Genomic DNA, 9,211 nt, shown 5'->3' with positions numbered 1-9,211 from the left:
CCCTCCCCTCCCCTCCCCTCCCCTCTGGGCGCAGCAACAGCCCCCCAGCGCCCTCCCCGCCTTCCCCTCCACCCTGCCCTCCTCCCCCAGAATCTTGCTGAAGTGCAGTTCCCCTCATTCAGTTAATCAGGGAGCATTCCCAAAACCTTTGGGTGAGAGGCCAAAGTCCCTTTGGGGGATTCTCGGGGACTGTTCTTACTAGAAGCTTCTCTCAGTTCCTCAGCGTGCATCCTCCCCCTGCCCTCCTCCTCCTCTCTCCCTCCGCTCCCCAGCACTTCCTCCCCAGGCAGCCTTCCCTGGCCTCCAGGCGGCGGAAGGGTCTGCTTGCCTAACCCTCACCCACTGGGTTCCCACCAGGAGCTCGAGGGCAGACACTGGTGGCCTTGTTTACTGCGGTTTCCCAGGAAAGCCACCGTGGGCCAGAAACAGAGATGGCCTCTGAGGTCTTCCACCTCCCCTCCCTCCCCGGGGCCTCGCAGCCCGACCTGTGGGGAGCGTGAGCCCTGGGGTGAGCAGAGGTCGGTAGGCTCCTTCCTGGCTAGAAGGAACAGCCTGAGTCCAGAGGCTGTGCCCCCCAGAGGGTGTCTGCCCTGAACCCGGTGACCTCGGACCCCCCAGAGGGTGTCTGCCCTCCTCCTCATGTTGGGGAGGAGTTGCATTTCCAAAGGACTCCTTTTTTTTTTTTTTTTTTTAAGATTTTATTTATTCATGAGAGACAGAGAGAGAGAGAGAGAGAGGCAGAGACACAGGCAGAGGGAGAAGCAGGCTCCTTGCAGGGAGCCTGATGTGGGACTCGATCCCGGGTCTTTAGGATCACACCCTGAGCCAAAGGCAGGCACCAAACCGCTGAGCCACCCAGGGATCCCCTCCACAGGACTCCTAAACCTTTGGGGAAGTAAGGGAAAGAGGAGGCAGGGCACCGGTTTCTGTGGAGAGGAGGCACGAGGGCCCAGAGGCCGAGGGAGGGAACTCTCCCTGCTCTGAGCAGCACAGAGGGTTGCTGCGAACCTGGGACCCTGGCTCAGTCTCATCCTTACTGTGGGCACAAGGCTTCGCCTTTCCAGGTGGCAGTTTCCTGTAAAATGGAAAGCAGGACATAACCTGCACCTTGGGGTGTTTGCAGGCTTAAGGCAACAATGCACAGAAAGCACTTGGCCCAGTGCCTGCCTGTGGTGAGCCAAGTTCCCCTTCCTGGGCCTTCCCTAGGCCTCCACGAATGCAAATTCAAGTTTGTGCTCTGCCTGGAAGCAGGGAATGGGGAAGGCTCAGCAGAGGGAAAGAGGACAACTGTCTGCTGTGGGAGACAGGGTCCCAGGGCTGTGGAAGATGGAGAAGGGGGTGGGGACTTACTTCAGTCCCTTTTCATTACAGCTGAGGAAACTGAGGCTAAGAGTGCCCAAGTATAACTCAGAGCCGGGTTTGGTACCACAGCTCCCCTGTACTTAATGCACTGAATGCAAGTTTCGCATCTCTCTGGACGGATGCCAGGCCAAGAGAGTCACGGTGGTGACTCAGGCCACATGCTTTAGACTCAGACAATTACTTGGCTCAAGATTACGTGCAATAGGCTGTTTCGAGAAGGCCAGGAACCTAGGGCTACAGACTCCCCCAAGACTCTCTGCCCCAGAGAGTGTCACCTTCCCCGATCTGGAGGAAGGGGTTGGGGGTGGGGGAGTGAGGGCCCATCCCATTCTAAAATCTTCCCATATCTGTTCAAAAATGCCAGGCTCTGTGGAAATAGGCAAAAAAGAAACAACACCCTGTGGAAGTAGCATTTAAATCAGGAAATAAGCCTGTGATGGTAATTGGATATCTTCACTGATAATCTGATTTGTGATAATTATATTTCAATTGTCATCTCTTAGTTACTTATAAGCCTTTTTATTTGGAGGGTAGGTCAAGGCAGAAGACAATTCTTGGCAACTCCATCTCTCTCATATGATATGTAATACCTATAATATGTGAAGAACAGGATGAATCAAAAATACACTTTTGGGGGGATCCCTGGGTGGCGCAGCGGTTTAGCGCCTGCCTTTGGTCCAGGGCGTGATCCTGGAGACCCAGGATCGAATCCCACGTCGGGCTCCCGGTGCATGGAGCCTGCTTCTCCCTCTGCCTCTGTCTCTGTCTCTCTCTCTCTCTCTGTGACTATCATAAATAAATAAATAAAAATTTAAAAAAAATACATTTTTTGTAGATTCTATTTTTAAGTAATCTCTGCACCCAATGTGGGGCCCTCACTCACAACCCCAAGTTCCAGAGTCACACTCCACTGACTCAGCCACGCACCCCTCAAAAATACAGTTTTTAGAAAGTTCTTGTAAATTAAAAATATAAAAGCAGAAACTATTAAAGGTAGAAGAATGGCTAGAAGATAAAGTCTGTGAAATTTCCTAAAAATCTCCTGGAATATAGAAGATGAGGACAGGGACTGAAAAAATGGTCCAGAAGATTCAACATATATTTAAAAAGGCTCCTGGGATCGCTGGGTGGCTCAGTTGTTCAGCGCCTGCCTTTGGCCCAGCGCGTGATCCTAGAGTCCTGGGATCGAGTTCCACGTCGGGCTCCCTGCATGGAGCCTGCTTCTCCCTCTGCCTGTGTCTGTGCCTCTCTCTCTCTCTATGTCTATCATAAATAAATAAATAAATAAATAAATAAATAAATAAATAAATAAATAAATTCTTAAAAAAAAAGAAAAAGGCTCCTGAAAGAAAGAAAAACAGAAAAGCAAGGAAGTTTCTAGAACAGAGGGGTTTGAATTATCAGATTGAAAAGATCCACAGATGCCCAGAAGCAAGAATGGGAGACCCACAGATGGCTGAGCATGTGAAATGAGAATCGGGGACTGAGAGAAGACTCCCAACCTTCAAACACAAAAGTCTAGAATATGAATGACATTGGACTTTCCAACAGCAAACATGTTACTACGAGATCATGGAGCCATGCTGCTACTTTTGGGGCAAACATTGTTTACAACCTGCACCTCAATACCAGCCAGACCACTGTTGAAGAATAAACAATGCTGTACATTGGATTCAGGCTTAGATCTGAGATAACTTTTTTAAGATTGTGATAAAATCCATATAACATAAAATTTTCCATCTTAACCATCTAAAACAATGTATAAAGAGCACAAGTGTGTGGCGGGGAGAGAGAGGGAGAGGGAGATGGGAGATTCTTTAGCAGGCTCCATGCTCAATGGGGACCCGGACCTTGGGCTTGATCTCACAATCCTGAGATCATGACCTGAGCTGAAATCAAGAGTCAGATGCTTAACCGACTGGGCCACCCAGGCACACCTAAACAAAAACTTTAAAAGTAATCTCTGCACCCATCGTGGAGCTTGAACTCCTGGCCCCAAGATCAAGAGGCACGTGCTTTTCCAACCGAGCCACCCAGTCACCACCCATCTCAACCCCCACCCCTTTTTAAAGATTTTATTTATATATTTACAGAGCGGGAGAGAAGCAGAGGGAGAGGGACAAGCAGACTCTGTGCTGAGATGAGCGTGGAGTCCGGCACGGGGCTGGATCCCATGACCCTAAGATCATGACCTGAGCCAAAATCAAAAGTTGGATGCTTAACTGCGCAACCCAGGCGCCGCTCAACCATTTTTAACTGCAGTTCCGTAGTGTTTAAGGACCTTCACGCTGTTGTATAGCTGATCTCCAGAACTTTTTCATCTTACAAAACTGAAACTTGATCCTCATCAAACAACAGCTCCTTATTTTCTCTCCCAGCAGCTCCTGGCAGCCACCATTTTACCTTCTGTCTCTTTGAATTTGACTACGCTAGGTACCTCGTGGAAGTGGAGTCAAACTTCGTCTTTTTTTGACTGATCTATTTCACTGAGCATAAAGTCCTCAAGGTTCATTCATGTCGTAGCATGTGTCAGGATTTCCTTCCTTTTTAGGCTAAATAATATTCCATTGTACGTTTATCCATTCATCTGTGGATGCGCCCTTGGGTTCCTTCCACCTCTTGGTTATTATGAATAATGTTGCTGTGAGCCTGCGTGCAGGAGTATCTACTTGAGTCCCTGATTCCAATTCTGTTGGGTATATACCCCGAAGTGGGTTTGCTGGATCATATGGTAACTCTATTTTTAATATTTTGACGCCTACTGAAAGGAGACAGCAGACCCAGGCTGCCCTCCTCAAACCCAGGAAGGGCACGAGGAAGTATAGCTTCTGGAGCTCAGAGCCTCACCCCTGTCCCAGAACTGAGACCGCTTCCTTCCTTCTGCTCACTGGCCCTGCAGGTGCCACAGTCCCTTCGCAGGGAGGAGAGGAGCCTCTGACGGAACTGAGTGGTGATTTGGCTTCCATCCAGTCCCAGCTAAGAAATATAGGGCCAAAAAGCCCTCTGGGCCCAAACCCACTTCCCCAGGCTGGAGGTCAATGGTTTCACTTTCTGGTCTGTTCTTTACCCGGCTTTCTCCCCCAGCTTGGGACCTCTGCAGTTCCCAGGCCTGAGGAGCTCTTGCCCAGGCCTCCTCAGCTCCCCTCCCCCCTACCCCGTCCTCCACTCCCTCTCCCCCTCTGCCCTCTGTCCCCTGCTGTCTCCTCCCCTCGTTCTCTCTTCTTCCCTTCCCTCTCCTCTCTCCTCCTTTCCCCTCCTTTCACCGACAGCTGCGCCGCCTCATTGAGGATCTATGCACAGTGAACCTCTCTCTCCAGCAGTGACTCCCCCACTCTCCTGGAAATCTGCAAGAGGGGAGCCTCCCTCCAGCATGGCCCTCATGGTAGGCTCAGAGAATCCTTAGCAGGGAGCTGTTCATATTATTCTTACAAACCGTGTTCTAGAAAATCTAGAACACAGGGAGAAGACAACAGATGCCCCTTCCAGGCCCTGTGGCTCCCGGTGCCGTGAGCGGTGCTGGTTTCATCTGTGAGTGCTATAGGCACCTGTCTCTGCTGAACCCCTGGAGCATGACAGCTTCTGAGCAAGCATGAGGTTTGAGTGGTTGTGTAACTGGGCTGGCACGGCAGGCACCCTCGAGGCCTACAGGTGCCTTGGGACTTGTGGAAGGGCCACCTGGGAGCAGCTGAGCGGGGCCTGTGCCAAGAGGCAGGAGTCCATGGCACCAAACCCTGACCGCTACGGTGTTTTCCACCGGCCCCCTCCTTGGCCACTGTGCCAGGCTGGTGGCTGTAAGTGGACGGCAGGGGATGCTGTTACACCCCCCCCCCCCAGATGCTGCGTCCCCCTCCTGGAGAGGACCCTGCCCCTGTACAGGCCCTGTGGAACAAAGCGCAAGAGTGGTGCCAGCACAGCAGGCAGGGGCCCAGCCCCACACCCTCTAGTCACCCTGAGTCACCCTACTACTGTGACCACAGGAAGCCTGGAGCCATCCACCGTTTAGATGCTGAAAATTGTGAGACTTACGGTAGAAATGAGGAACTCCAGTCTGGGTTGTGATGGGCCTTTCCTTGGGCCTCCTCCCCCACTTCCCCCTACCAGCCCTCCTCTCCCCTCTCGTCCCCTGCCCTCCCCTCCCCACCCTCCCCCCACCGCTATGCACCCCACTCAACTCCTGAGAAGACCCTGGCTGGTGCTCCCAGGCTGGGAAAGGGCAAAGGGCTGGGGCCATGGCTACCAGAGGCCCGGCCCTGCTTCCAATCCTAGTTCCTCCATTTGCATGCTGTGTAACAGCCAGGAGGACGGTTTCCCACTCAGAATCTCATTTTCCTAAACTAGAAAGCAGAGAATTAAGAGAAGTAAATGAGATCTGAGATCCCTGAGAAATGTCAGAGGCGCAGGAGACCCTCAGAAAACAGTAATAATAGATGTTGAGTGCCTGGCACGTGCCACCTGCACTGTCATTTCCACCAAGACCCTGCTCCCGCCAGTGCCCATGGTATACAAGGGACCGAAACTCAGAGAGGTAGGGAACTTGCCCGAGGTCGCACAGCTAAGAAGTGACAGAGCCAGGCTTTGAGGCCAGTTCGATTTTCAAAGCCCCTCTTTTTATTCTTCATCCTCTGCTGCGATTCTAGGCCAAACTAACCGATCGGAAATCCATCAGACTTCTTGGTCCGCTGAAACACGTGAGGAAGAGGTGACTAATTGGCCTCCTCTCCTCCAGGCTGCCTTGGAAGTCCTGGCTTCCCTGGGGCGCCTGGTCGGCTCAGGGGGAGAGCACGCGGCTCTTGATCTAGGGGCTGCAAGCCCAGGGCGCCACGTGGGGGGTGTAGAGATTACTCAAATGAATAATTAAAACTTAAAAAGAAAATTCCTAGCTTCCCCACTTTCTTGCTGCATGATCTCAGGGAATACTTTTCTGAGCCTCAGTTTCCTCACCTGCAGAGTGGGAATGAAAATGTCTGTCTTGGGCAGCCCGGGTGGCTCAGCGGTTTAGCGCCGCCTTCAGTCCGGGGCGTGATCCTGGAGACGTGGGATCGAGTCCCAAGCCGGGTTCCCTGCGTGGAGCCTGCTTCTCCCTCTGCCTGTGTCTCTGCCCCTCTCTCTCTCTGTGTCTCTCATGAATAAAAATCTTTAAAAAAATAAAATGTCTGTCTTGCTTGTAGAGAGAATTTTTTTTTTTATGATAGTCACACGGGGCGGGGGGGGGGGGGCAAAGGCAGGCGCTAAACCACTGTGCCACCCAGGGATCCCTTGTAGAGGGAATTAAGTGAGCATGTGTTTGTGCTGAACCTGCTCAGAGTAGGTGCCCACAGAATCACACCTGCCAATGTTTCTAGAAATACAGAAATGCCCCGTGTCCCATCTCCTCTGCTTAGCATACCCTCCCTTGGGCCCGTGGCCCCGTGGTCTCTGGCATACATCTGCTTGCCACTCCTCTCAGCTCTTGCAATGGGCCTTCTCCTTCCTTATCTTATTGGCCCATTGGAGGCTCAGCAACATTTCAACATGACTGAAATACACCCTCAGAAGCTATAAACACCAGCATACCGTTTCACCCAGAGATTCCACTTACGGGATCTATCTCAAGGAAGCATTTTTCCACCCATTCATTCAGTGAGTCATTAACAACAGTGATTTATTGAGCACCTACTGTTTACCAGGTCCTGTGATACACTGGGGAGCAAAGAGACTGGTACTCCAACCTCTGACCACCAGAAGCCAACTCTTTTCTTTTCTTTTCTTTTCTTTCTTTCTTTCTTTCTTTCTTTCTTTCTTTCTTTCTTTCTTTTCTTTCTTTCTTCCTTCCTTCCTTCCTTCCTTCCTTCCTTCCTTTCTTTCTTTTTCTTTCTTTCTTTCTTTCTTTCTTCTTTCTTTCTTTCTTTTTCTTTCTTTCTTTCTTTCTTTCTTTCTTTCTTTCTTCCTTCCTTCCTTCCTTTTTCTTTCTTTCTTTCTTTCTTTCTTTCTTTCTTTCTTTCTTTCTTCCTTCCTTCCTTCCTTCCTTCCTTCCTTTCTTTCTTTCTTTTTCTTTCTTTCTTTCTTTCTTTCTTTCTTTCTTTCTTTCTTTTTCTTTCTTTCTTTCTTTCTTTCTTTCTTTCTTTCTTTCTTTCTTCCTTCCTTCCTTCCTTCCTTCCTCTTCCTTCCTTCCTTCCTTCCTTTCTTTCTTTCTTTCTTTCTTTTTCTTTCTTTCTTTCTTTCTTCTTTCTTTCTTTCTTTCTTTTTTCTTCTTTCTTTCTTTCTTTCTTTCTTTCTTTCTTCCTTCCTTCCTTCCTTTTTCTTTCTTTCTTTCTTTCTTTCTTTCTTTCTTCCTTCCTTCCTTCCTTCCTTCCTTCCTTTCTTTCTTTCTTTCTTTTTCTTTCTTTCTTTCTTCTTTCTTTCTTTCTTTCTTTCTTTCTTTCTTTCTTTTTCTTTCTTTCTTTCTTTCTTTCTTTCTTTCTTTCTTTCTTTCTTTCTTTCTTTCTTTCTTTCTTTCTTCCTTCCTTCCTTCCTTCCTTCCTTCCTTCCTTCCTTTCTTTCTTTCTTTCTTTCTTTCTTTCTTTCTTTCTTTCTTTCTTTCTTTCTTTCTCTTTCTTTTTTTTGTAAGTTCTGAGTTTAAAAAAATGTTTTTTAGGGCAGCCTGGGTGGCTCAGTGGTTTAGTACTGCCTTCAGCCCAGAGTGTGATCCTGGAGACCCGGGATCAAATCCCACATTGGGTTCCCTGCATGGAGCCTGCTTCTCCCTCTGCCTGTGTCTCTGCCTCTCTCTCTCCTGTGTCTCTCATGAATAAATAAATAAATAATCTTTAAAAAAATGTTTTTAAAATTTTCTTTTAAGTAGGCTCCACATCCAATGTGGGGCTCAAACTCACAACCCCAATTAACAGTCACATGTTGTACCCATTGAGCCAGCCAGGTGCCCCCACAAGCCAACACTCTAACTGCTGATGAGACATTAAACAGTTACACATATATAACTGCAAATGATGAAGGCAAGAAAATATTTCAATATGTTGGTTGTAGTAGGCTTTTGCCTACTAATTTGTTAAGTCCACTTCAGCATCCAGGAATCTGGGAACAGATAAAGTCAAAGGGAAAGGGAGGATTTTAAAATTTTTTGTTGAGTGTTATCATTCAGGAGCTTCTCCTTGAAGGTCAGGCTGGACCTGATGTCAGCTGGGTCATGGGGTGGGCAGTGGTGTCTGTAATGTTCACGCAAAGAAAGAAAAAAACCAAATAATGGGCAACCCAGTGGCATGGAGTACTCTGTGACCGGCTCGTGGATGCAAAATGCTGTTCTCCAATAAAAGGAACCAGAAATGGCTGCGCGTAGGGATGGGGCAGAAAAAAGACAAGATGAGCCTAGAGTTGGGACACCTGGGTGCCTCAGCGGTTGAGTGTCTGCCTTTGGCTCAGGGCGTGATCCCGGGGTCCTGCATCGGGTTCCTTGTGGGGAGCCTGCTTCTCCCTCTGCTATGTCTCTACCTCTCTCTGTGTCTCTCATGAATAAAAATAAAATAAAATCTTAAAAAAAAAAAAAAAAGATGAGCCTGGAGCATCTTGTAGCACCGGACAGTAAGGAAGTGCTCAGAGAGAACAATCAAGGCATGGCAGAAGGACCCCAAGAGCCAAGGAAGGAAGTCCTAAAGGAAGTCTCAAAGCTGGAACAATTTGAGCAAGAACACGAATAGCGTAGTATTACATTATAAGTCAAAGTATAGAGTAAATACCCATCAGTCCATACTGACATAAATAATTCAATTAATAAATAAGTAAATGGGGGAAAGAGACACATCTCTCTTACAGAGGACTCCCAAGTACTTTATTTGGATGTTCCTCACTCTGGAAGGTGGAGCTTAGCTTCTCCGGC

This window comes from Canis lupus, chromosome 5, assembly GCF_048164855.1.
Source record: "Canis lupus baileyi chromosome 5, mCanLup2.hap1, whole genome shotgun sequence".
Lineage (NCBI taxonomy): Eukaryota > Metazoa > Chordata > Mammalia > Carnivora > Canidae > Canis > Canis lupus.
The sequence above is the reverse complement of the archived record's forward strand: the minus strand, read 5'-3'. Positions refer to the sequence as shown.